This window comes from Microcaecilia unicolor, chromosome 5, assembly GCF_901765095.1.
Source record: "Microcaecilia unicolor chromosome 5, aMicUni1.1, whole genome shotgun sequence".
NCBI classification, from domain to species: Eukaryota; Metazoa; Chordata; class Amphibia; order Gymnophiona; family Siphonopidae; genus Microcaecilia; species Microcaecilia unicolor.
The window spans coordinates 330,301,434-330,329,345 of NC_044035.1; positions in this window are offsets into that span (position 1 = coordinate 330,301,434).

Here is a 27,912-nt window from a genome sequence, read left to right on the forward strand (position 1 = left end):
GGGGCATCTGCCAGGCCATCCCCAGGAAGGCCTCCGAAAGGTGATTAGGCAGAGGGGTGCCACATATATTGGGACGTGAACCACATTTGAAAAGTACCTGTATATAATATTTAAACTTCTTTGGTTTTACCACCAAATGCGTGACCCATACCCATACAACATATGCCATCATGTAATTAGACCAACCCCTCTTAATTTCCAGCAAGTGATGTCACCACTGAAAAATAAAGATTGTCAAACACTTTCAAATTTGCTTTGGCTCGGTAATTTATTCAACTACTTTGTTGTACTGTGTATAATCAGCTCTTTTATGAGCTAACCTTAAAATCTCTTCTCAGCTTGAAACTAGCTAATTATTGATTGTCTGTTCGAGCTATTTAATTAAGTATATAGCTGGAAGAGATAGTAAAAAAAATGTAAAAGAAAATGTTGTAGACACTTATTAAGTCTCCTTTCTATATGGATGCTTGAAATACTTGAGGCAATGTAATCTTATTCATTAACATTAACAATGAGAAAAAAAACTAAGTGTAAAATTGAAATTTCAGGAACTGGGGAGAGACTTGGATTTCACTTGAACCAAATATGAAGCAGGACCTCTGATCTGAGCCAATCCAAACACAAAAAAACATAAAATTGATTGTTTATGTTTTAAGGTTCTATGAGCATATGGAAAATTGTTTTGTTTAATGTGTCTTTTTCAATTGTTTTATTAATTTGGGGCTCTTTTACTAAACTAACACAGGATCCGTAAAAGCGTTCTGCATTAATTTTGATATCTGTTACTGCTGTCTGTCATTTATTTATTTTATTTTTTATAGGGTTGTGTCAGTGGACAGAGCATGGCCATGAATGCGCTAATCAGCTAGCTCACTGACATTATCTCTGAGCTAACTGGTTAGCATGTCCATAAGATGGGAGCCTGTAGTGTCTCCTAAATAGGAGCATCAATTGCTCCCACATTAACCTTTTGAAATGGCTGCGAGCTAATTAGAGAATGACATGGGGACGGGGACCCGCAGTAACCATAGGGATGGGGATGGGGACTGAGTTTGCAGGGATGGGGCGGGGACAGATCCCATGGGGATGAGGTGGGGACAGGGACAGAGCCCACTGGGACAGGGCGGGGATGGGAACAGAGCCCACGAGGACAGGGACAAACTTTGCCCCTGTGTCATGAAGCCTGTTAATGAACTGGACTGTTATTTATGTTTGAGCGATGCAGACAACAATATTTTGATTTTTTTTTTTTAAACAAGCAAACATGCTGGCCACAACTAGCAAAATTTGCATGGGGGATCCTGTACATCTTGCTACCAGCACATCTTCTAAGAAGACATCTTCTATTGCAGGAAGGACCGTGGAAGACAGGAGAGCTAGACTGATTCCTGAGATTGTTGATGACTTATTCATTCACAGATTTTAAAAATCATAACAGTGCTTCATAGGCATATTTATCCCCTCTAGGGCATACAGAACGGGTTGTATTTTGTACCCCTGGACATTTTAACAGGGTGGGTTAGGATTCCTTGAGGTAGTAGAAATCAGCTATTGTTGGGGTTGGAAGGGTAGAGGGTGGTGGTGAGGAGGGTTATTATATCTGCCCTCTGTTATTATTGCTTTCTATTTGTAATTTATACACAATAGTTGCACAGCATATTGTTCTGTTTTATACTTTAAAAAAGATTTAAATATAAAATCATAGTTGTTCAAGGCTTCTGCAGATGAGGACAAAGCCCATAGGGATGGGGTGGGGACAGGGACAGAACCTGCGGAGATGAGGTGGGGATGGAGACAGGGCCTGTGGGGACAGGGCGGGGATGGAGACAGAACCCGCGGGGACAGGGCGGGGATGGAGGCAGCTAAGGGATGGGGACAAACTTTGTCCCCGTGTCATTCTCTACATCTAATGCTAACAACAGAAACAGTGGAGATGGCCAAATAACCAGGGTGCAGCCAAAAATATCTTCAACAAAAGTCCTTTTATTAACACTAGTTTGCAAGGAACACAAAGGGACGCACACGACAACCTAAAGGACTCGACATGGGCCATCTTTTGGCTATGCTGCCTGCTTCAAGAGTCCAAAAACAAATCTAAATGAAAGATAAATAATAATAATAATAATAATTTTAAAAGATACAAATCAACCTATGCATCCAATTTTTCTTACTTAAGTACGCAAATGTGGAATGCGTTACCAAAGAGTGTGAAAATGATACACGACTATCAAAACTTCAGGCGATCTTTAAACACCTATCTGTTTTGCAAGGCCTACCCTACTGATTCTACTTAAATGCCTCAACTCTACAATGCATCTGTACGTACATTGCAATGGACATTTTTATTTATTATTTCCTTGTCCCTTATTGTACCCATTTATCCCTACCTTACCTGACCCTTTTTCTAATTGTATTTGTTTAATATCTACCGTACTTAGCGTTCACCATTACGGTATTTTTGTAAGCCACATTGAGCCTACTAATATGTGGGAAAATGTGGGATGCAAATGTTACAAATAAATAAATAATAATTACGTGCCCTGTTTAATAAGGTGTGCTAGCATTTTTAGAGCGTGCTAAAAATTAGCGCACATTAACCATGTAGATGCCCACAGGAAAATTTATAGGCATTTACACAGCGTGACCTAAAAATGCTAACGGCCTCTAGCACAGCTTAGTAAACAGGGCCCTAAATGAATTGCTATAAAAATACGTGAATATAAATGTAAGACAGACATACATATATGTAAAACTGGCCAATCTAAAAATAATATGTAAATGTATAACTAATACTCAACAATGGGGCTCATTTTCCAAAGAGCAAAACATCCAGAAACTGTCATAAAGCACCATTTGGACGGATTTATTTTCAAAACGTCCTCATTGGTATTTTCAAAATCTGTTTTGCAGATTCTTACCTATGTACTTTGTCTGCAGTGCATCAAAATCACAAGGGGGCAAGTTGGGGGCATTTTGAAGGTGGGATTAGGGTGGCTATAGAGTATGTCTAACACTTGGACATTTTACAGCCGTAATGGAACAAAATGAAAATGTCAAAGGTGAAAACTTCAATGTTTTGGTCTAGAACTGTTTCCAGAATGAATAAGGCACAAAAAGGTGCTCTAAATGACCAGAATACTACTACAGGGAATCAAGGATGACTCCCCTCACTCCCACAGTGGTAACTGACCCCCTCTCACCCCCCAAAAATGTGAATAAAAATAGTACTCGCCAGCCTCTATGAAAGCCTATGACAGCAAGGTCCATTATAGCAGCATGTAGGTCCTCAGAGTAGTGCAGTGGTGGGTGCAGTGCACTGTAGACAGGTAGACCCAGGCCCATACCTCTCCCTACCTGTTGCACTTGTGGTAGAAACTGTGAGCTCTCCAAAACTCATTAAAAACCCACTGTACTCATATATAGGTGCCCCCATTCACCCATAAAGGCTATTGTAGTGGTGAACAGTTGGGGTAGTGGGTTTTGAATAGGTTTTGGAGGGCTTATCAGTCAAGAAAAGGGAGCAATGGTGAGATGTGTACCTGGGAGCTTTTATATGAACTCCACAGCAGTGCCCCTTTGCTTTCCTGGGATGTCTGGGGGACCAGTCTGCTAAAAATTCAGACCCCTCCTACATTCCAGTGGCTTGATTTTCTGCATTTTTCACTTGTGTGTGTGTGTGCATTTTTAAAAAATGCCCTGAAAAGATAAATACAGAGAGCACAAAACCTTGTTACAAATGGTATTTTTGAAAACAAAAAAGTTAGGCGTTCTGCTTTTTCAAAAATGGTTACCTCTCTTATTTGGGTTTTGGATGTTTAGGACTAGATTCTATACATGGTGGCTAAAAATTGGCACTGAAATGAAATACTTTATAGAATAAGCCTAAATTTACATGTGGTTTATAGAATACGCTGAGTGCCCGTCCACACGACTAAATTTAGTTGTGGGAAGTTATCTCAAGTAAAATTTGGTATGAATGCGGATGCCTAAATTACACACGGACTGGGTGTATTCTATAACCATGCTCATACCTTTTAGAAATGTCCATGATTTGCCCATTCTATGCCCATTGCCATGCCCCCTTTTCAACTATGCAACTTAGAATTTACGTGCATCACATTATAGAATACGTGTAGACAGTTCTGCTTCCAAATTCTAATTAATGACAATTACTGTCAATAATTGCTTGTTAATTGGCAATTATCAGCACTGATTGACTTGTTAACTAAGTTGCATGTGCAAATCCAGAATATGATTGGATTTGCATGCGCAACTTAAGTCATGCTATATAGAATCCCACGGTTAGCGCAAAACATCCAAAGCCCAACTTAGATGTCATATTGAATATGCCCCTCCACGTGCAGCACAATTATTAAAAGGAAAAAATGATAATAACACATAAAAACTATTACAGCTAAGGCATATATATGATAAACTGAAAAGACTAAACAATCATAGTTATTAAAAGCATATAAATACAAAAAAAGACATACCCAATTGTGCCTGCGTAGAAAATGAAAGGTTATACATGTGTCACAATATGAAATATGGAACCTATATAAATAAATCAAAGCAAACAAAACAAGGCAGAGGAGAGACAGTGAAGATAGACACAATGATTTTTAAATGTGGCTGATCCTAATTTAAAACTTAAGATGAGTCATAGTTTTACAGATCTATCCTTTTTAGAAATCCTAATAAGAAAGACACTTCAGAAAAACTGTTTACAAAAAAACTACAGACAAAATTAGTGCAGTGGATTTTGATCCTGGGGAACTGAGTTCGATTCCCACTGCAGCTCCTTGTGACTCTGGGCAAGTCACTTAACCCTTCATTGCCCCTGGTACAAAATAAGTACCTGAATATATGTAAACCACTTTGAATGTAGTTGCAAAAACCTCAGAAAGGCGGTATATCAAGTCCCATTTCCCTTCTCTTCCCTTATCTTCATTTCATAAGCCATCACAATAGGAGCCTGAAAAACAATTTACCTTATTGTCAGTTCCTCAGACTTTGCAGAATATGTTCAGATTTTCATGATTTCCACACACAGGTACACATTATGGATGACAGATTCAAACAGAGAGGATATCCAGAAAAGTGCATTCAACAAGGGCTTGAAAAAGTTAGGGCACAATACAGAGATACTTTAGTAACACCTAGGCTACCTGAAACTAAACCAGACATTGTCTGTTCCTTGCATTTTTCTAACCAAGCTAACAAAATTGAAAAGATTATTAAGAAACATGAGCATATTCTGGAAGGGAATGGTTGATGTTGGATGTTGAAACCTGTTGGCCATAGTTCAGCCAGTGGTAAACCCCCTCTTTCATCTAGCCAAGTTTCACTTATTCCAAGGATGTCAAGATGCTATTCATTTATGGCATCATGGATCACCGAGGATTTCTTTGCAGCTGATCTGGCATTCACCAGTCCTATAGTTCCCAAGGGTGGTCTGGGGGTGCTGTGGGTAGCTTTGGTGTGACAATGTTGTGATCTTTTAAGTACTGTTATGTAGGTGTTTGACCTCTTACACTTTTGCCTTCTCTTTGGTTTGTGGGGGTTATGGTTTCCTCTCCCAAACACCACTGGGATGCTTGTATGACACATTTTTGTGTCAGAAGCTAGTTAGGCAAAATTTCACTGGGTGGTGCTGCAATCCACTCTTTGGAGTACACCCTGTAGATCAGCAGTCTTCCTAGTTGGGAATGCAGGGCTAAGGCTTTAATAGCTGAAAGAACAGATCTTTTAAAGTTATAAATTCAGACACCAGGCCTGTGAGATCAAAGTTTTCCATCAAATAGAGAAACAAATGGCTGCACTTATCACTTCTATGTGAAATTCTTGGAGACAGTGCATACATTTCCTTCAGAGTTATAGAAGTAGATTATGTAGTTAAAATAACATTTTTTTAACTCACGGATTGCAGGTATGAACTTTAGAGTTTCTGGTTCCGATATCCTTTGGATGGTCCAATTGATGCAGGTTGCTGTAGGCTTTTTCTTTATTGTTCCAGAGGAAGGATAGATGTAAATAAGGATCCAGCTCCAATCTCAACGCATGAGGTGAGGTATTTAGGGGAGATAAAATTTTCTTTCTCCAGTTCCGAGTAAACTTGAGGATTGGTACCTTAACACAGACTGAGCAGAAGTCAGTAAAAGTTTGGGTTGTAAATAAGCAGAAAATGTAGTTATTTAGTCTAAGTTGCAGAGCCTGATGTGAACACAGCCAGCAAGAATGTATGGAAGGCATTGAACCAAACAAGCTTAGTGGTGATTAGTTGGCAACACCAGTAATTGGGAAGCAAAGCCAGTGCCGGGCAGAATTCTGATCATGGCTGAACAAATTCAGCTTCAGTAGTTAGAAAACAAGGCCAGGGCCGGGCAGATGTCTACAGTCTGTGCCCTGAAAATGGCAAGAGCAAATCAAGGTCAAGTATATATATGTAGTATCCCACAAAGTTTGTCTCGTTGGGCAGACTGGATGGACTATACAGGTCTGCTGTCATCTGCTATGTATAAGAACCCATCCATATGTGTAAAACAACAGTTTAGTTGTGAAATTGGTTTATAAAATTGCCTTCCACGTGTGTAATTTTCAAATTGTATAAGCAGTTGCCTAATAGTTATGATTGTACTCCACTTAGATTGTTCTAGGTACATATTATGTGAATACTGTATTAAATAAATCAAATATACAAATAATACTCAAGGATTATTATCATATGGAGTTACAGCTAATTTTCTAAGAAACTACCTGGATAGTTTCACCTTCAATATTAGCTAACAAAAGTATGTTAAATTAGCTGTGTATATAACATAAGCTGTTTATGTAGGTGGGAGGGAAGGGAATGGGAAGAAGAGGCAAACAGTAATAATACTTTCTGGAATCATATATGTCCATATAGGTTTCCTTCATCGTCTTAAGCTAGGGTTGGGCAATCATGGTCCTCGAAGGCTACAACCTAGTCGGGTTTTCAAGATTTCCACAATAAATATACATGAGGTCGATTTGCATATAATGAAGCAGTGCATGCAAAGCCATTTCATGCACTTTCTTTGTGGAAATCTTGAAAACTTGACAGGATTGTGGCCCTCGAGGACAGTGGTTGCCCACTCCTGGTTTAAACAGTCATCCCTATCCCAACCCACAGAAACCACCTTCAGGAGTGTCTCATTATAATACTATCAAAGCTACAATACTCTCCAAACCTGGGGGGGGGGGGGGGGGTTGGAGGTGGAAGTGGGGAACAATATCTAGACCTCCAAATTTACCAAATAAATGTTTACCTGGATAAGAGTTTTTAAAATGTTGCCTCCTAAACACAATATTTGTCAATTAATCAGTCCCTGTCTCAATCTTAGTGTGGGTATTCAGAGAAAAATCTATTGAATAGCTATGGGAGAGTATTAGCACCTTAACAGATGCTGAGACAATAAAGATTTTCAATCCCAGTACTAACTTTTTCATTGTTCCAGAAGAAATTGTTTCTGTCACTATTAATTTCAGATGGCTAAAGGGGAAAGAGAAGTGAAAAACAACCACTTAAATGTCACTAGCTTTATACCATAAAGGAACATCTGTCTACATGTAAAGAAGTCAAATATCATATACAGTAAACAGATTGCTAAGCAAAACATTCTAAATAATGCTAAGGAATATACATATGGCTGAAGAAATATTTATATTATCTATACATACAATAACATTTTCACTCTGAATGGTATGCAAAGTCTGGAATGCTACTAAACAGAATATATTTCAAACATCTCATTCAAAATTAAAACATAGAACTAAACTTAATTCCAAATCTTTCTTCACCTTTTCAAATCATTTCCTGAACACCCTGAAATGTTTAAGTTATATAGGGGGATATTAGATGCCTATTGATTGCAAATCTATCTTATTCGTACTGATTATGGTAATTCTGCAAACTCGACTGGCTAGGTGTGCCCCTAGGAAAGGGTTGAAAAGCACTGTACTGCATCAACTATATAAATAAATTAGAAAGGGCTAGATTCAGTAAATGGGCGTAAAACATAATGCATGCTGAGTGCTATTCTATAACATGGCACTCTGAGTTCCAATTGAAACCTGGTTAAATGCTTGCATGTAAATTAGGCATTGAGAGCATGTGCTAAAATAACCTGATGTGATAAAATAACTCAACTTAACAGTAGCCCACATTGATAACTCCCCCCCCCCATGTTTCTATATTAACGCAGTATAATGCACTAATGCAAACACACACCAGTTGCTTACATTTTCCTTTGTATGTTGTATTTTTAATATAATGTATGTTTTTTGTACCCCACCTTAGGCAGAGGCAAAATATCAGCAATAAACTTCAAACTATGAACTATATTGTCTTCTCAGCCTAGGTACTATGCCCATTCTTTGCCCGTGACTTGCCCCTCTAAAACTATGTTTAAAATTAGTTAATGCATGCTTAGCATAGACTAACAAGCAAAATACTGCAAAATGCTTTAACACATTTTGTGGTAGCCTGTTTTTCATATGTGAAGCACACTTTAGGGCTTAACACCCTTTGGGACTCATTTTCAAAAGAGAAATACATCTCAAAAGCGGCATAAAGTGGCATTTGGATGTTTTTCTGAGAAAAATGTCAAAATCACAATTTTTGAAACTCAGATTAGAGACATTTTCCTATGCTGTGTGTTCAAATCAAAAGGGGGCATGTTGGGGGTGGGGCTTGGGCATTCCCAAAACTTGGGACATTTTTCTTTCATAACGGAAGAAGGCAAAAACGTGTAGGGCTAAAAGATGTTTTGGTCTAGACCTGCTTCAATCACACCTAATATATATAGCACAAAAGCGAAGATGACTTATCAACTGACAGAAGATGCTTCAGATGGTCTAAATGTTTATTATAAAGCAAATGAGACTCGACACAGCTGTGTTTTGGCCAACAGGGCCTGCATCAGGAGTCTCTTAAATTGCACTGAAACACTGAATACAGACATCATTCCAAGTGGACGTTTCAATGCAATTTAAGAGACCCCTGATGCAGCTGTGTCGAGTCTCGTTTGCTTTACAATAAACATTTAGACCATCTGAAGCATCGTCTGCCGGTTGTTGAGTCATCTTTGCTGTTGTGCTATATATATGTCCTAGTTTGTGAGGATTTGCTTCTTCTGTGTATGCATCGTCAATCACACCTAAGTCACAAAAAGGTGCCCTAAATGATGAGATGATCACTGGAGAGATTAAGGCATTATCCCCCCCCCCCCCCATACACACACACACACTTCCCCAGTGATCACTCTCTCACCACACAAAGAAGTGAAAGAAACAGTACATATCAGCCTCAATAACAGCGTCGGATGTTATGGCCAGTCCTATTAGAGCAGCAAGCAGGTCTCTGTAGTAGCCTAGTGGTCAGTGCAGTGGACTGTAGGGGACCCAGGCCCATATACCATTATAACTGTTACACTTGTGGTAGAAAGTGTGAGCCCTCCAAAACCTACCAAAATCTTACTGTATGTACATATGGGTGGCACCTGCAGGCGTAAGGGCTACTGCAGTTTACAGTTCGGTAGACTAGATTTTTGATTGGGTTTGGAGGGCTCATTGTACAATATTAGGAGATAACAGTAAGATGTCTACCTGGGACCTTTTATGTGACTTCCACTGCAATGCCCCTAGGGTTCCCCATTGATCTACTAAGGTGTCTGTGTGGCCAGTCTACTAAGAATGCTGCCCCCCCCCCCCATATCCAATGGCTTGCTTTTTTTCCCTTAGACCTTTTTTTTTTAATGATCCTAAAAGATAGACACACTGATCACAAAAATGTCTAGCAAATGACCATTTTCAAAACAAAAGGTGGGATCCTTTTCTTCTTCGAATATGGCTATATTCACTACTGGATTTTTGGTCTTTTTTTTTTTTTTTGCAAAATATCCAAAATCAGATTTAGCTGTCATATATAAAATGCCTCTTAATATATTTTTTTTATTAAGGAATAAAAACATGTAATTTGTCTTTATCAAATAGAAACAACTTATATGCTTTTTCTGTAGCTGGTCCAAAAGAATTGAATCAATTGCCACTGTTGATTAAACAGCAAAAATATATTGAATCCTTTAAGAAACAATTGAAAAGTTAATTTTCAGTTGAATTACACAGTGGCCTGGAACTGATTATGGATAGCAGTAGCCATGTATTTGAACATATTGCCTGTGATGTTTGAATTGATGTTTGATTAGTGAATTATTGTAATTGTATAGTTATTCTTTGCATGTTGTGTTTATAATATTATATATGTTTTTGTACCCCCACCTTAGACAAAGGCAGATTATAAGCAATGTACTAACTATATTGTCTTCCCAGCCTAGGTATCATACAATAAAATTCCCTTTCCTATGCAAAAGTGGATTGTTTAACTCCAGAATATAAGAATTGAGCTTGCAGTACAAATGTTTACGAAAAAAGCACAAGCATTACTATCCATCCAAATATACATTCTAAAAATGTTCAGAAATGTATATTTTTGTTGAAACATGAACTGAAAATGTATTTATTTATTAAAATGTATTTACTGTCTTTTTGATGGAATTCACTCAAGGCTGTGTACCGTAAGAATAAATCAAAGATGAGCAATAGACAATTACAGCAGTAAAGTATGGCATGGAGGGGCATAATTGAACAAAAACGTCTATCTCCATGGGCGTTTATCTCCGAGAACGGGTCCGTGAAGGGACGGACCGAACCGTATTTTTGAAAAAAATAGACGTCCATGTTTTATTCGACAATTTGTGAGCTGGGCGTTTTTGTTTTTCAGTGATAATGGAAAATGAAAGCGCCCAGCTCAAAAACGAATAAATCCAAGGCATTTGTTCGTGGGAGGGGCCAGGAGTCGTAGTGCACTGGTCCCCCTCACATGCCAGGACACCAACCGGGCACCCTAGGGGGCACTTTTACAAAAACAAAAAAAAGGTAAAAGAGCTCCCAGGTGCATAGCACCCTTCCCTTGGGTGTTGAGCCCCCCAAATCCCCCTCAAAACCCACCGCCCACAAGTCTACACCATTACTATAGCCCTAAGGGGTGAAGGGGGGCACCTACATGTGGGTACAGTGGGTTTGGGGGGCGGTTTGGAGGGCTACCATTTACCAGCACAAGTGTAACATGTGGGGGGGGGGGATGGGCCTGGGTCCACCTGCCTGAAGTCCACTGCACCCCCTAATAACTGCTCCAGTGACCTGCATACTGCTGCCAGGGAGGTGGGTATGACATTTGAGGGTGAAAATAAAAAGTTGTGAAACGACATATTTTGTGGTGGGAGGGGGTTTGTGACCACTGGGGGAGTCAGGGGAGGTCATCCCCGATTCCCTCCAGTGGTCATCTGGTCATTTAGGGCACTTTTGGGACCTTATTCGTGGAAAAACAGGGTCCAGGAAAAATGCCCTAAATTCTCGCTAAAAACGCATATTTTTCTTCCATTATCGGCGAAAGGCGCCCATCTCTGATCGCCCGATAACCACGCCCCAGTTCCGCCTTCACCACGCCTTCGACATGCCCCCGTCAACTTTGTCCGCATCCGCGACGGAGTGCAGTTGAAAACGTCCAAATTCGGCTTTCGATTATACCGCTTTATTCGTTTTTTTGAGATAAACGTCTATCTCCCGATTTGGGTCGCAATATAGACGTTTTTCTTTTTCAATTTTAAGCTGGATGGTATACTACTTACAATGTCAACGCAATATGTAATAGAACATTTTAGCAGACAGCGTAGGGTATAAACAAAGATGGAACATATAGGGCCCTGTTTACTAAGCCGCGCTGTTGACACGTTAACTTTTTAATGTGCACTAATGCTAGAGACACCCATATATTCCTATGGGTGTCTCCAGCATTAGCACAAACTAATTTTTAGTGCAAGCTAAAAGGTTAGCACGCCTACAGCGCAGCTTAGTAAACAAGGCCCATAGATAGGTAAGAGAGTAAGAGAAGTTAGAGAATAAGGTGACTAATTCAAAGAAAGGTGCACATGAGGTCAGTGAGATGGTATATTCATGTTAAAATATTTCATATATTTTATAATTGGCCAATAACAGAGGTGCACAGAATGTTAACTGTCCTCCAAACTCTTAGAAAAAACATCATGTGAAGCCATAAATAATTTCCTCCCACTATAATTTTATTCCATGATTTGTTTTTAATAAAAGAAGAAGAAACAACACGTTTCTTTTATAAGAACTGAAAACATGCCTGTTCAAAAAATTCTATAGCTAACCACGTAAGCTACAAATGACCTCTTTTAAGTCACAACCGTAAAACACTACTACAATTTTGCTTTAAATTGTAAGCCACTTGGAACCAAAACTTGTTTTTTTGATAACAATGGGATATAAGAATGCATGCATTCGTGCATAAATAAATACATACAAAGAATGCATGCAACTTGTAAAATAAAATTTTAAAAATCAAGCATAAATTGGAATGGCATTGCTTTAATATTCAGTTGTCAATTGCCAAGTTATTTCCTATGCTCATTTAGAAAAGGACAGTGAAACTATTAATATCTGACCCACACCTGCACTGCAATTAAAATCCTTTAACGCCCTGCCATGCTTTCAAAATAAGGAAGAAATGGTACTGTAGACTAGTTGAGGGTGCCTTGCCTCTTGCTACAATTTTATAACTGATGGCTGTGAACCTGAGTGGTCTTACAATGCTGTGATGGAGTTGTTAAACTGGATAGTCCATTAAACTGTCATGTCAGTTACTCTATTGTTTCCTGTGCAACGTTTTTTAATAGTAAATGAGGGAGTTAAAGGGCATTCACAAATGTCAGTGAAATTATACAGAGCGCAAGGCTGGACTATTTAAGAATTAGTCATGTCCTTCTGGTTAAGGGTGGATGAGATGTCTGTGGAAAAGACTGTTTTCATTTGGATTTCTGTCCAGATGCCTGAATCAGCACAATCCTACTGGGTAAATCCACATTCCACACCACACTCAAGTTTGTTTGCCTGACCTCAGTTTGCATTTTATTAACAAAGTTGGATTGTAATTTCAACAACCTCATATTGTATTTTTTTATGAGAGTGAAGACAGCTTTGCATAGTTCATCAGGGGGCTGTTCTCATGACAAAAGGGTGTTTTTTAAATCACATGCTATATACACATGGATAAGTATGTGTGGAGCAATAATGCATGTACTTATACACATGCCCCTGAATTCTATAAATGGTGACTAAAGTGCAAATCATCTTGTGTGCTAACAACCAATTATTGGCATTAATTGGCCTTTGTGGTGAAATAGGGAGTTTTCAAGCCTGTGAATTGTAATATTTTCATACAGTGTATTTCTCTTGTTTGGCCAGCAGGTGGTGTTTGCTCTGTGTTTTAAAGCTGTTTAAAAACACAGAGGAAATGCCACCTGTTGCAGAGAAGGCTGTTTTCTTCTCAGTTTAGTAGCCCTGTGGAAAGGCAACCTGCACTGCCATTGGCCAAATACTTTCAAATTTGGTGCTCTGGGCTCTGATTGGACCTGGAGTACAGAATGACATGGGGACGGGGACCCACAGTAACCGTAGGGATGGGGACAGGGACAGGGTAGGGACAGATCCCACCGGGGCAGGGTAGGGATGGGGCCAGAGCCCGTGTAGACGGGGACAAACTTTGTCCCCGTGTCACTTTCTACTTTGAAGCCTGTTAATGAACTGGACTGTTATTTATGCTTGATTGATACAGATGACAATATGCTGGCCACAGCTAGCAACATTTGCATGGGGGATCCTATACATCCTGCTACCAGTACATCTTCTAAGAAGACATCTTCTATTGCAGGAGGGACTGTGGAAGACAGGACAGCAATACTGAATCCTGAGATTGTTGACTTATTCATCCAAAGATGAAAAAATCATAACAATGCTTCATAGGGCATATTTCTGCCCTCTAGGACATACAGAACAGGTTGTATTTTGTACCCTGGACATTTTAACAGGATGGATTAGGATTCTTTGGAGTAGTAGAAGTTAGCTATTGTTGGGGTTGGAAGGGTAGAGGGTGGTGGTGAGGAGGGGTATTATAGCTGCTCATTGTTATTATTGTTTTCTATTTGTAATTTATACACAACAGTTGTACAGCATATTGTTCCTTTTTATACTTTAATAGATTTAAATATAAAATCATAATTGTTCAAAGTTTCTGCAGATGAGAACAGAGCCCACGGGGATGGGGGGACAGGGACAAAACCGGCAGGGACAGGGCAGGGATGGAGACAGAACCCATGGGGACAGGGTGGGGATGGGGACAAATTTATCTCCGTGTCATTCTCTACCCTAGAGTTCAAATCCAATCAAGTTATACTGTATTTTCGTTGCCAGAGAATGTGGCGAAGTTTTAAAAAAAGGTTTGGACGGCTTCCTAAAGGAAAAGTCCATAGACCACTATTAAATGGACTTAGGGAAACTCCACTAGTTCTGGGATAAACAGTATACAATGTTTTGTAATTTTTTGGGATCTTGCCAGGTATTTGTGACCTGGATTGGCCACTGTTGGAAACAGGATGTTGGGCTTGATGGACCTTTGGTCTTTCCCAGTATGGCAATACTTATGTACTTATGTATTTGGGGCCCTGTTCAATAACTGTAAGCAGTTATTTTCCTGAAACTCCCCAGGTGCTTCCCAGGTAGTGACAACGTGTTTAGACAGTTTTAATATTGATCCTTAGTCAGTTACCTGTTATTGCTTGATGCTTTTCTACCTGTTTTATATCTTTAATTGTTCTATTTCTGTGATAATAAACCCATTAGTTTATTAGCTCTGATATCTTGGACTGACTAAGAATCCTAGTGGTTTGTGTTTTGGGTCTGTGGGTGCATTCTAGGAACTGTGGAATCCCTTGGAGTATGGAACCAGTGTCCTAGAAATCACTGGGGCATATACTGTACATAGTAACATAGAGGGGCATAATCGAACGGCACTGCAATCATATTATCGAAAAAAGATAGCCGGCTATCTTTTGTTTCAATAATACGGTTGGAGCTGGCCAAATCTCAGAATTTGGGCCGGCTTTAGAGATGGCCGGCATTGGTTTCTGGCAATAATGGAAACTAATGCCGGTGATCTCAAACCCAGCCAAATCCAAAGTATTTGGTCGTGGGAGGAGCCAGCATTCGTAGTGCACTGGTCCCCCTCACATGCCAGGACACCAACCGGGCACCCTAGGGGATACTGCAGTCGACTTCAAAAATTGGTCCCAGGTGCATAGCTCCCTTACCTTGCCAAACCTTAAACCATTCTTCTAGCTTCCGCAGATGCTTTTTCATGTTTTCCACTCCCTCCCAGGTGTCCACTCTGTTACAAAATCTTAGTATCATCTGCAAATAGGCAAACTTTACCTTTTAACCCTTCGGCAATGTCACTCACAAATATATTAAACAGAATCGGCCCCAGCACCAATCCCTGAGGCACTCCACTACTCACCTTTTCCTCATCTGAACAAATTCCATTAACCACCACCTTCTGGCGTCTGTCCATCAACCAGTTCCTAATCCAGTTAATCATTTCGGGTCCTATCTTCAGCCTGTCAAGTTTATTCAAGAGCCTCCTGTGGGGAACCGTGTCAAAAGCTTTGCTGAAATCTAAGTAGATTACGTATATTACATATATACATTACGAATATAGATTACATATATTGAGAATGGGAGACTTGCCCAGAAGCAAGTGGGACCCAGTCAGTGGGAGAAGGGTGTCAGTATAGAGCAGTGAAGGGGACAGACCTTCCAGGTGGCTGTAGAGTTAACCCCAGGTGGGTGCTAGGCATTCTGTGTCAGCGTTAATTATGATTTATGTGTAGATCGTATTTTATAATGATCCATGTATAAATCTTAATTCACATATATTTTGGGGGGCGCTTCAGGGTGTTCCACAATTTTATTCACGTAAATACAGAATTCAGCTGAACCTGCCATTTACACCTACTATTCTGCCCGGCACCACCGTGTTTTCAAAATGGGCGCTGAGACTTTCCATTTTAGTCTTGCAGGTCTTGACAGTCTCACAAGACTGCTGCAGGAAGTCTTGGCAGCCATTTTTAAAACATGGCATTGTCGGGCAGAATAGCGACAGCGGGCAGGAAAGATTGTTGTTCTTTCCTGCCCAATAGAAGTCACTAGACCACCAGGGCCATTCAAGGTGGGATCGTGGAGGGCCCACTAAGACTCACGGGGGGCTATATTGTGTGTCTGCAAGAGGTGGAGAGAGCCTTTAGGCCCCTTACAATTTCTGGGCCCTTGGGCACTGCCTGGTTGACCGAATGGTCAGTCCACCCCTGACTGGTGGAATTGGTGGCTTGAGAGACTGAACAGTATGGAGAATTGCAGAAATGTAGAGAAGTGTTTCCAGACGGCAGATCTAGGATGATGAGTTCAGTTGAATTATCCTGTTACTTGGATTCTCTTTTGATTAAGCCTTTGATGGTGACACTGGGCAACCTATGATCTGTCTGGGTCAGACTTGATGAAAAGATAAACCAAGAATGTGATCCATTGTCTTGTGTCCAAGGAGAGTGTTCATCTTGCCCACCCATAACAGCAGACCTGAATTTAGTTATGGTATTGTTGAAAGAAGGGAAATGAGAAGATCAGCTATGCCTTTTTGTCTTTTGCTACGTTCCAATTATGTTTGTTTGATTTTTTTTACTTTTATTTCATTTCTCGATTCTTCTATATTTAATCTATTTTCAGGAGGCAGGGAAGAACTACTTTTTCAGGAGGCAGGGAAGAGTATATTTTATTGAAATGAAAGCATAATAACTGAACAGATTACAGTTTTCATAGAAATTGTTTCATGATGGCTTGCATGAAACTACTCTTTCAGGCTGTAATTTCTAACATTCTCTGGGACTTTCCAAGCTAGTTGAGCTTATGAAACACTACACTTGGTAATAAAAGTCACAAGCAAAAGCCATAATAATGAAAGGTTATCCCAATACATTAACAATGATGATTTCTTTTTTTTTTTTTACTTTTTAAAATGCTTTTTATTAAGCTTGCCCTGGAATTGGTAGCTTGGAATGATGCTACTAATAAGGTTTCTGCCAGGTACTTGTGTCCTAGATTGGCCACTGCTGGAAGCAAGTTTCTGGGCTGGATGGACCATTAGTCTGACTCAGTATGGCTATTCTTATGTTCTTATGTTCACCAGGGTAATACCCACTGAGAGAGGCAAGACTTGAATAGGTGAAGGTCCCCGGAGGTCTCTTACACTGAGCAGACCAGGTCTTGATATTATGGTTCTGGGCTTTGAGCCAGATTGTGGTAGGAGGGTTTTGAACAGAGGAGTTAATTACCTAAATGTCTCAGGGAAAGAAATGTGCCTACTTGCTCTGCCAGGTTCTACTGTAATAGTAAGAATCACCAGTCTATAGGCAAAGCATAACAGAGAATTAAACTTTATCAGTATCTACTGGTCATAAACTTAGCACAAAGTAAATGGTCTGGAAATAGACCCCCCCCCCCCTTCATAAAGTCCATTCGATTTGTTGGTGAATCAGACCTTTTCCAAATAGTCTTTGCTTCCTAAACATCTAACATCCTTTGCTTCCAAACAAGGAACCAACCTTCTTGAATTGTACTGTACAAGGATTCTTCTATGAACTAATGTTTCCATTTCTCTCAATTGATGCCAAGGAAATTCAAATAAAGTCTTCTGGTAGCTGACAGAGACACGTCTTCCTAGATATCTTACGAAGCAGCTGACATTTTAATGGGATATAATTATTATAATAAGAACTCTTACAAAGACAAGATTGAGATCCTAATAAGAAACCATTCTTTCCTTTTCTGATCACATTTAATGAAGTCTTAGGGTTTTTTTAAGCATAAAGCAGCAGTTCAACTTATTAAAAAGGAAGAAAATTAAAGCACAGACTATATATGCATAGCATTAAGTCATACTATACAATTTTGTTTAATCAAAATAAAAACTTTCTAAGCATTATTTAATCTGTGTCTGATTTAGCCAATGAAATAGTATCACCCTTGGCAGGAATACCTGTTAGTCTAGCCCTGGGGTTCTCCATCCAGTCCTCAGGACACACCTAACCAGTCATGTTTTCAGGATATCCACAATTAATATGTATGGGATAAATTTGCATGTACTACTTCTATTTTATGCAGAGCTATCTCATGTATATTCATTGTGGGTATCCTGAAACCCTGACTGTCTGGGTATGTCTAATGGACTGGGTTGAGAACCACTGGTCTAGCCTAATTTGATATGGACATGTTTCCACAAGAAGCACGCTATCAGTTACTGATGGCAGGAGAAGTTGGTCAAACCACTGGTTCTCAAACTTGTTGTGTTTTCAGGATATCCCTAATAAATAAACATGAGAAAGATTTGCATGCTTGTCACCTCCATTATATGCAACTCAATCTCATGCATATTAAGAATATCCTGAAAACCCAACTAACTAGTAGTTTCCCAGGACAGATTTGAGAACCACTGGGTTAGACAGAGTGCAGCAGCTGGTTGTACACCAATACTGAGCAACACAGTGGTCTTGACTGTGCAAATGAAGACACTCAATGGACTCTTCATTCAGAAGGATCACTGCAAATTAGTACCTATCATGTCCCCTACCTCAACGCAAGCAGCGTCCTCGGGCTGCGTAGGGTCCCGTCGACACACTTGACTGGCACAGTCCTGAGCCATGTGTGTGTAGTTCTTCTCTGGCTGCAGGCTCCTTGATTGCTTTGCTTCCACCCACCTGGGTCTGCTCTTCCTCTGCCTGGCTTCCCTTGCTTCTCTCCTATTGGTCTTCTGGTTCCTCCTTTCCCTGCTCTTGTCCTATGGCTGTGCCCCTTATCCCTGCTAATGTCAGATGCCAGAACTTTATCAGCTGAGCTCTCACTAGACTCCTTGCTTCGGCTTCTACTTTGGTAGGTGTTACTTGCTCAGTAGTGTGCTTCTCCTCTACTTTGTTCTTTGTTGCTGACTTAACCTGTACCTGGATTACTCTCGTGTCTGCTGCCTGCCTACTGGCTCTGCCTGTACCTGGATACTCTTGTGTCTGCTGCCTGCCTCCTGACGTTGCCTGTACCTGGATTACTCTCGTGTCTGCTGCCTGCCTACTGACTCTGCCTGAACCTGCATTACTCTCGTGTCTGCTGCCTGCCTCCTGCCTCTGCCTGTACCTGGATCACTCTCTTGCCTGCTGCCTGTCTGACCGTCACATTCATCACCCTGCTTCCTGCTCCATCTCGTAAGCCCTGCAGGCCACCCGCACCTAGGGGTGCAACCTCTGGGGAATGCCGGTCAGCGCAGGTGAAACCCGGTGTTGTCTGGCTGCCAAGCAGAACCTGGTCCGAGTACCGGGCTCGGCAGCACTCTACTTGGTGCAAGAACTCACAGGTCTAATAGTACCTTAAAACTGTAAGAATCATTTGTTCCTTCCCACTGGTGAAGAAAATAATAAGGGTATGTAAGCAAACATATTCATTTTCTTCAGTTTTCTGTTTTATTTACACTTTTTACATTTTGTATTTAATTTTTAATTTTGTTTTTATTTCTATTTTGTTTTTAAATATTTTTGTTTCAACATGTTTACATGTATAATGGCCCTTTGCTGCCCCCTCCCCCCCAAAATATGCTCATGGTAAACCACCCTAGCTCCACATGATCACATCCTGAACCTGCTGATCAGTCACAAATGGAACTCCCTGATCATTGCTGACCCCTCAGATACCCCTAAATGTCAGGATCACTCCTCCCTCAACCCCCAGGTATTAGCATCACCCTCTAACTTGCAGTCCCAGCTCCAGCTGTTAAAGGGGGTCGTCAGTTATGTCAATAAGCATGCCAGGTTCAAAGTGGTGCCCATTACCCCTAGTGGAATCAAGGGCCTCGTGTTACACCAAATGTAGTGATAAACAGAAGTGACTGTGGATCATTCCTGCTTCCACTAAGGTACCAGAGACTCTGGTAAGAGAAGGGGCTTGGATCAGGGGAGGGGGCTGCCAAATGCTGCTGATACATGGGGGTGGGGGTAGAGATAATGCTAGGTCATTTGTGGGTTGAGTGGTTTGTTGGCTTCATAGCACACTCCTTTAATGATACTGGAAAAAAAGTATTTCTTGTTTTCCTCCTGTCATTTCAGTTTTAGATTATATAAAGCAGGAGCGTAGCCAGACCTCGCCTTGAGGGAGGGCCAGAGCCTGAGGTGGGGGGCACTGTTTAGCCACCCCCCCACCGCCCCCCGAGCCACCACCGCTGCCACATTAGACCCCCCTGCCGGTCTGGCGACGACCCTCTTGAACCCCCCTCCCGCCACCAACCCTCCCCCGCCGTCGCCGCCCGCCCTGCCGCCGCATCAGATACCTTGTTTGCTGGCGGGGGTCCCCAAACCCCGCCAGCCGAAGAGAATCTTCTTCAGCACCGGAGTAGCACCTTCGTTCAACGAAGTTCCTGGTGCGATCAGCTGTTTCGATGCCTTACATCCTGCACGGGGCTACATGCAGCTACTCCGGCGCTGAAGAACTCTCTTCGGCTGGCAGGGTTCGGGGACCCCCGCCAGGAAACAAAGTATCTGATGCAGCGGCGGGGAGGGTTGGTGGTGGGAGGGGGGTTCAAGGGGATTGTCGGCAGGGGAGCCAGGGCCAAATCTACGGGGGGCCTAGGCCCCACGTACCTATGCCACTGATATAAAGTAGCATGGGAAAGGTTATTTACATTTCCCATATTGTTTCTCATGAATACACATCTCTAGAAAATAGAGGGGTAGATATTCAAAACAATTTAGCCAGATACAAAGGCTCCTATCTGGTTAAATCCCCTGTCCAACAGCAACATATTCAATGGCACCTAACCAGCTAATGCCACCGATATGCTCACTCGGACTTACCCGTTAGTGGGTGTCTGGAATGCTGATGTAGTGCCCATGGTAAAACGTGGCTTACGATAGTGTGGGTACGTGTTTGTGGTATACATTGGGCCATTTTTTTTACCGAAGCTGGGAAAAAAAAAGGCTTTTTTTCAATGGGTGGCAGTAAATGGCCATGCGCTAGAATGAAAGGTAGCACATGGCTGTTTACTGCCTGATTCCTTACTACCACCCATTGACCTAGCGGTAAGGGCTCACAAGCTATACACATGATACTCATGCAGCATGTGCCAATGTGGCCATGCTGCCGATTACCGCTGGGAACACCCCCATGGTAGAAAATAGAAAAATATTTTCACCTCAGGAAATGGCGCACACCAACTTTGACATTACTGCTTGGTGGGCATGCTACCCAGGCAGTTAGTGTTGATTTGGTGCACGCTACACACATACATGCCCTACCGCCACTTTGTAAAAGGGCCCCATAATTCCCTCTTAATTCTTTGGAAAACAGGAAGCTGGACTTCTACAGACCTCACTACAGTGACTGAAAAGAATATCATAAGTGAGACAGGGAGAGAGGTAAAAAAAGGAAAAGACATACCCCAAGATTCTATATAGGTGCCAAAGTTGTGCACCCAACTTTGGGTGCTCTTCCAGGATGTGTGCTCAAATAAATTGAATAATGACCTCTGAGACATCAATAATTGATAATTGGCACTCATTAAAATTTGTGCATGCATCTGGATGTGCACATTTTATAAGTAATTATTAGGAAAGGAATGGAAAACAAAAGTGAGGATGTTATAATGCCTTTGAATCAATCCATGGTGCAACCGAACCTCGAATATTGTGCTCAATTTTGGTCGCCGCATCTCAAAAAAGATATAGAGGAATTATAAAAGGTACAGAGAAGGGCAACAAAAATGATAAAGGGGAGGGGACAGCTTCCCTATGAGGAAAGGCTGAAGCGTCTAGAGCTTTTCAGCTTGGAGAAGAGATGACTGAGAGGAGATATGATAGAGGTCTATAAAATAATGAGTGGACTGGAACGGGTAGATGTGAATCGTTGTTTACTCTTTCCAAAAATACCAGGACTAGAGTGCATGCGATGAAGCTACAAAGTAGTAAATTTAATACGAATATGAGAAAATATTTCTACACTTAACTTGTAATTAAATTCAGGAATTTGTTACCAGAGAATGTGGTAAAGGTGGGGTTTAAAAATGATCTGGACTACTTCCTAAAGGAAAAGTCCATAGACCATTATTAAATTGACATGGGAAAATCCACTGCTAATTTCTGGGATAAGCATCATAAAATGTATTGAGCATATTGTAGCATACTACCCAGAAACAGTCATGTTTTCAGTGCCTTCCTAAATCTCCCATAATGATTAAATCTCTCATAATGATCAAACATATAAAGCTTGAGGGGTTGCTACTGAAAAAGCTGTAGCTCTCAAATAGGTATCCATAATACAATTTACTGAAGGAACATCTAACAATATACCTTGATTCAATCACAAGAAATGTACTAGAGTAAAATGCATCAATTTTTAACTAAGAAAAGAAGGATCATCATCATGTATAGCCTGAAAAATCAAACATAACATATTAAATTGTATCCGTGCAGCCACTCGTCACCAGTGCAATTCCTCCAATATAAATCAGGCTAATATCCATCAGAACACCTTAAAAATCAGGCATGCTGCTGTGTTCTATGCTAGCTGGACTTGATATAACAATCAACTAGGGAATCATAAATGCAATATATTACAATAATCTAAGTTTGGCAAAACTGACAACTGCATAACCAGTCGAAACAGAGTCCCTAAAAGGACAGCTTCATTCTCTGAAAAGCTTTCAGTCGATAAAACAGTGATCTATTAGTGCTCACCAATAAAAGATTGATATCGGAACCATCCTTAATCTCTAGCCTCTGAGGAGATCTCATAAAAAACAAGAGTCCAAGGGTTCAGCCCACTAACCATAACATAGTAAATGTCGCAGATAAAGACCTGTACGGTCCATCCAGTCTGCCCAACAAGATACTTTATATGTATACCCGAGTTTGATTTTTCCTTGCCTTTCTCAGGACACAGACCATAGAAGTCTGCCCAGTACTGTTCCTGTACTAAGTTCTGGAGCTAACGTTGAAGCCCCTTTAAGTTTACACTCCAGCCCATCCCTATTTATTCAGTCATGATCAGGGCATAGACCGTAGAAGTCTGCCCAGCTCCCATTTTGTTTCCCAATTACCGGCGTTACCACCCAATCTCTGCTAAGATTCCATGGAACCATTCCTTCTAAACAGGATTCCTTTGTGTTTATCCCACGCATGTTTGAATTCCATTACCATTTTCATCTCCTCCACCTCCCGCGGGAGGGCATTCCACATATCCACCACCCTCTCCATGAAAAAATACTTCCTGACATTAGTCCTGAGTCTGTTCCCCTTCAACCTCAATTCATGTCCTCTAGTTCTACCACCTTCCCGTCTCCGAAAAAGGTTTGTTTGTGGATTAATACCTTTCAAATATTTGAATGCCTGTATCATGTCACCACTGTTTCTCCTTTCCTCCAAGGTATACATGTTCAGGTCAGCAAGTCTCTCCTCGTACGGTTTGCAACTCAAATCCCACACCATTTTTGTAGCTTTTCTTTGCACCGCTTTTTAAACCTCTGAACATTAATATCCTGGTTTACCTATACATTATGGGCCCTGTTTACTAAGTCGTGCTAGAGGCACGTTAGCATTTTTAGCATGTACTAACCATGTAGACGCCTATAATATTCCTATGGGCGTCTACACGGTTAGCGCGTGCTAATTTTTAGCATACACTAAAAACGCTAGCAGACCTTAGTAAACAGGGCTCTGTTTTTGGTTCTGAATAATTAAACATCCAGCTGCATTATTTGTCTTTTTAGCTTACAAAAAAAGTGAATTCAACTCTATAGAGTCATCATTAGTATGCTATCGAGGTAATTTTTGTTTTTCATTAGAAGCCACTCACATTAAATTCAAGGTCTTAATACTCTTTTGAGACTTCAGAAGCCCCATGGCAACTCTTAAAAAGACTTTTATTTCTTTTAAGTATGCAAATTGGAGAGGCTGAAGTCAATGTGATTTAGAACATGCATCTTATTGAGAACTCAGATGAGACAAAGGTTTTATAAAATGAAATACAAGAGGAGATCAGATGTTATAACATTTCACTTTAAAGTGATCATGAAGATAGAAAGTAATATTTAATAAAACTGACAGTTCAGTTTTAGAAAGTACATAACTCAATCTTAAATGTTATTTAATTTTAATTTCTCTAAAATATTACATTATTTGCTGTAGAATTAAAGGGAGATGATCTGTGGCAATACTTTGAGAAAAGAAGTTGCATAAAAAGTTTTGTACTTATTTATTATGCTAAGAATATGTAGGTGATAATATTTCAATAGATTTAAGATGACATTTATCAAATAAATATTGATAAACACCTTTTAACAAAATATGATCTTTCTTAAATTTCTTTTCTATTAAAAACTTAACTTTTCTTCACAGAAATAAATAAATAAATAAAGGTTAACCATAGAACATAATGGCAGAAAATACCATATGACCTATTAGGATGTTGATTCATATGAATCTTCAAACTGTATCAACCCCCTTGCAGATCAAATATAGAGCTGCAAGTAACCTTCTACTTATGTTGAAAAGTACATTGCTCATTAATCTGATTTATTTTATTTTAAAGGAGGAAAAGGTGTCAAAAAACCTAGGTATTCATAAGTCATAAGGCACTCTTTAGGTTAAACTCATCATAGATCAGAAAAACCTCCTGTTGCTCTCCAATTATAGTAACATACAAATTTATGTCAAAATTCATGTGACTTAACTTCAACTAATGCTTGTCAAAACGTCCCTTCAATGAACTCCCGATGGGGACCTGTTTCGCTCCACCAGCTTCTTCAAGGGAGGTATCAAGATGCTTCTGCAAAAGACAAAAGCTTAGTCAAGGTCTTTTAACTGGAAACAGCTTTGTTCTCTTGACCTTACCACTCTTACTTGTCAGTCTCATTTCGCGTTGATATTAGGGACCGGACACACTAAAAATGGCACCTTCTTTTAAACTCTCCTAAGGGAGGAGTGCGTCAGTCAGCTGTTCTAAAAGCAGTACGGTAACACCGGAGGGACAAATTAATTACCATTAGTGTTTCACACTGTCACTTGCCTCCTGAGGTTCATTTTAAATCAAAGAAATGCAGTCCAGTCCACTGAGGAATTTAATCCCTGTGGTGCCAAAGTTTGTAGAGCATGTATCCAACGCTGCTCACATTGTATCAATCTCCGATCATGGTCGCCTCCACGAGAAGAGGGTCCAACCTGCTGGATAGTGAAACATCGAAAATCATTAAAAGAGTGGCGGGCTTCTTTGCAGTGCAAGATTAAAGGGGCTCCCAATTTGTTGGTTGCAATGCATGATTTGTGCTCTGTTAAACGAACTTGCAAGGTTCTCTTCGTCTTCCCTATATACATCTTATTGCAGGGACACCTTAATATATATACCATATGAGTGGATTGACAGTTGGTGTGGGATTTGAGGCGATATTGCTTGTGATCCACAGGATTCTCAAATTCTTCACATTCTCCCATGGTGTTATTACCGCTGGGAGCCCTTACTGTTACCTAAGGGCTCCGGCGCTACTTTTGCACTAATCAGGTAGTGCACAGTAATGTGCCCATGCTACCTGATTAGTGCAGGCATGCTTACTCTCTGCCCCCCCCCACGTACCTCCCATGCTGGAAAATAAAAACATATTTTGCTGCATGGGATTAGCGCGCGCTAAGCGGAACATGACCGCGGAATGCCTCAGCACATCCTGCGGTAGGCCCACACTAGGCCTACCACAGATAGTAAAAGGACCCCTATGCAAAATTAAAATTTTAACCCTGCGCACCCTTAATAACTTATCTAGTTTAAATTACCTATTTGAAATACCACTGATTCTGTTAATCCATGAGCATAAAAATTCTAAAATCATTTTGTACTGTAGGCGCCCGGTATCGAAGGCTTGGGGAGGCTAAGCCTCCCCAGCCACAGCGAGACGGCTCCTCCCCCTCCCTCCGGATCTGGTCCCGGTCCCGTCCCTCACATTACCGATCTGACTCTTCGGACCTCATCTGTCAGCGCTAACTCTCCCCCGCTGGCGCTGCCGGCGTTTGCGCTTTAAAAATGGCCACCGAGACTTCCAGAGGCGGCCTCGTGAGACTTTTGTGAAGTCTTGGAGGTCGCCCTGTAAGTCTCGGCGGCCATTTTCAAACGCGAACGCTGGCAGCGCCAGCGGGGGAGAGGTAGCGCTGGCAGCGGGCAGGCAAGATTGCCTGTCCCGAAGAATTCAAAGAGTCAGGTCGGTGTGAGGCACCGGATCTGGAGGGAGGGAGAATTCACCGTAGAACTCGGGAGGGGGTGGCAGGGGAGAGAAGGGAGTCTCAGGGCATTTGTGGATGGAGGGGAGAGAAGGGTCACTGGGTATAATGGGTGCATGCAGGGCAGGGGAGAGGAGGGTTGCTGTGTATGGGTGCTTGCAGGGGCAGAGAAGGGTCACTGGACATGGGTGGATGGAGGGCAGGGGAGAGGAGGATCACTACTGGACATGGGTGCATGGAGGGCAGGGGAGATGATGGTTGCTGTGTATGGGTGCTTGCAGGGGGAGAGAAGGATCACTGGACATGGGTGGATGGAGGGAAGGGGAGGAGGGGAGAGAGAAGAAATGCTGGATATGGATAGAGGGAAGGGAAGAGTGAGGAAGGAGATGAGAGGAGAAAAACTGCACATGGATGAAGAAAATAGGCAGAAGCCGAGGACCAGAAATGAAGAAGAAAGGAGGAAAGAAAGAAAGAAATGGAAAGGAAGCCCTGGAAACGGAGTTAAGAGGACAGATAGCAGCAGAATCGGATACTGGGCCAGCATGATCAGAAAAACAGTCACCAGACAACAAAGGTAGAAAAAATCATTTTATTTTCATTATAGTGTTTGGAATATGTCCACTTTGAGAATCAGGTGCTCAACATTAAAAGTTTATATTTATTTACTTATGTATGGCATTTTATCCCACATTAAACATGAATTAGGATGTTTTGTGGCTCTACATGAGAATTGTGATATTTTGATCCCTTGTTTCATATTGTTGACGGTCTGCATTTTCCGTATGGGTGGTATATTGGCGTATTAGGTTCTGCCCAGTGTAATATTTATGGTACAGTAAGGTTCTGAGTGTGTTTTTGCACAAAGTTGTGCATAGTGTTTTGCAGTTGAGCGATTGTGGTTAGTATATGCTTTGAGCAACCACTTTATTCTTTGACATATGATACATATCTAATATCTATATTTAATAAAAGGTATTAATTGTGACTTTTATTTATTTATTTTTTCTGTGTGTTATCAGACAATTATGGATCTAAGCTCCACCCCTGGCTCCACCCCCTAACCCCGCCCCCTTTAGCCTCCCCAAACAGTTGGGCCACCGACCGCCTATGTTTTGTACTCTACAAATTATTGTATAATATGCGGACATATCCAATAGAATTTAAAAAAAAACAGTAGTGGATGGGGCATTTTCAAAAAGACATCCAAGTCAGAAATGGGATGTCCTGCTCATGATGTACATCAAACAATCCATCTCACACTGTTTTCAAGCAGGAAATACAGCAGGGTTTCCTGTTTGAAAATATGTGAGAATTTCAAAAATGAGCAATATGAATTAATAAACTCTGCTTCTTATTCTGCCTTTGGCTGATTCAGTCTGATGAAAGTATATTCCAAGTCCCCTTTACTGCTGGTCTGTGACCCAGTTCTGAACTAGAAAGACACACCTCACAGACACTGGTTAGATATGCTAGACATGTCCTCTTCAGTTTGTAGCTGGGCTCAAAGTGCCACAGGAGTTCAAAGGACAATCTGACCTTTTTTACAGAGTTCAAATCCCTAGTAAGCTCAGTGGCTTTTTGATTCCTGCTTCTGTATCCTCAGCATCCCTACAACCCCAGTAAAGGGTGCTAT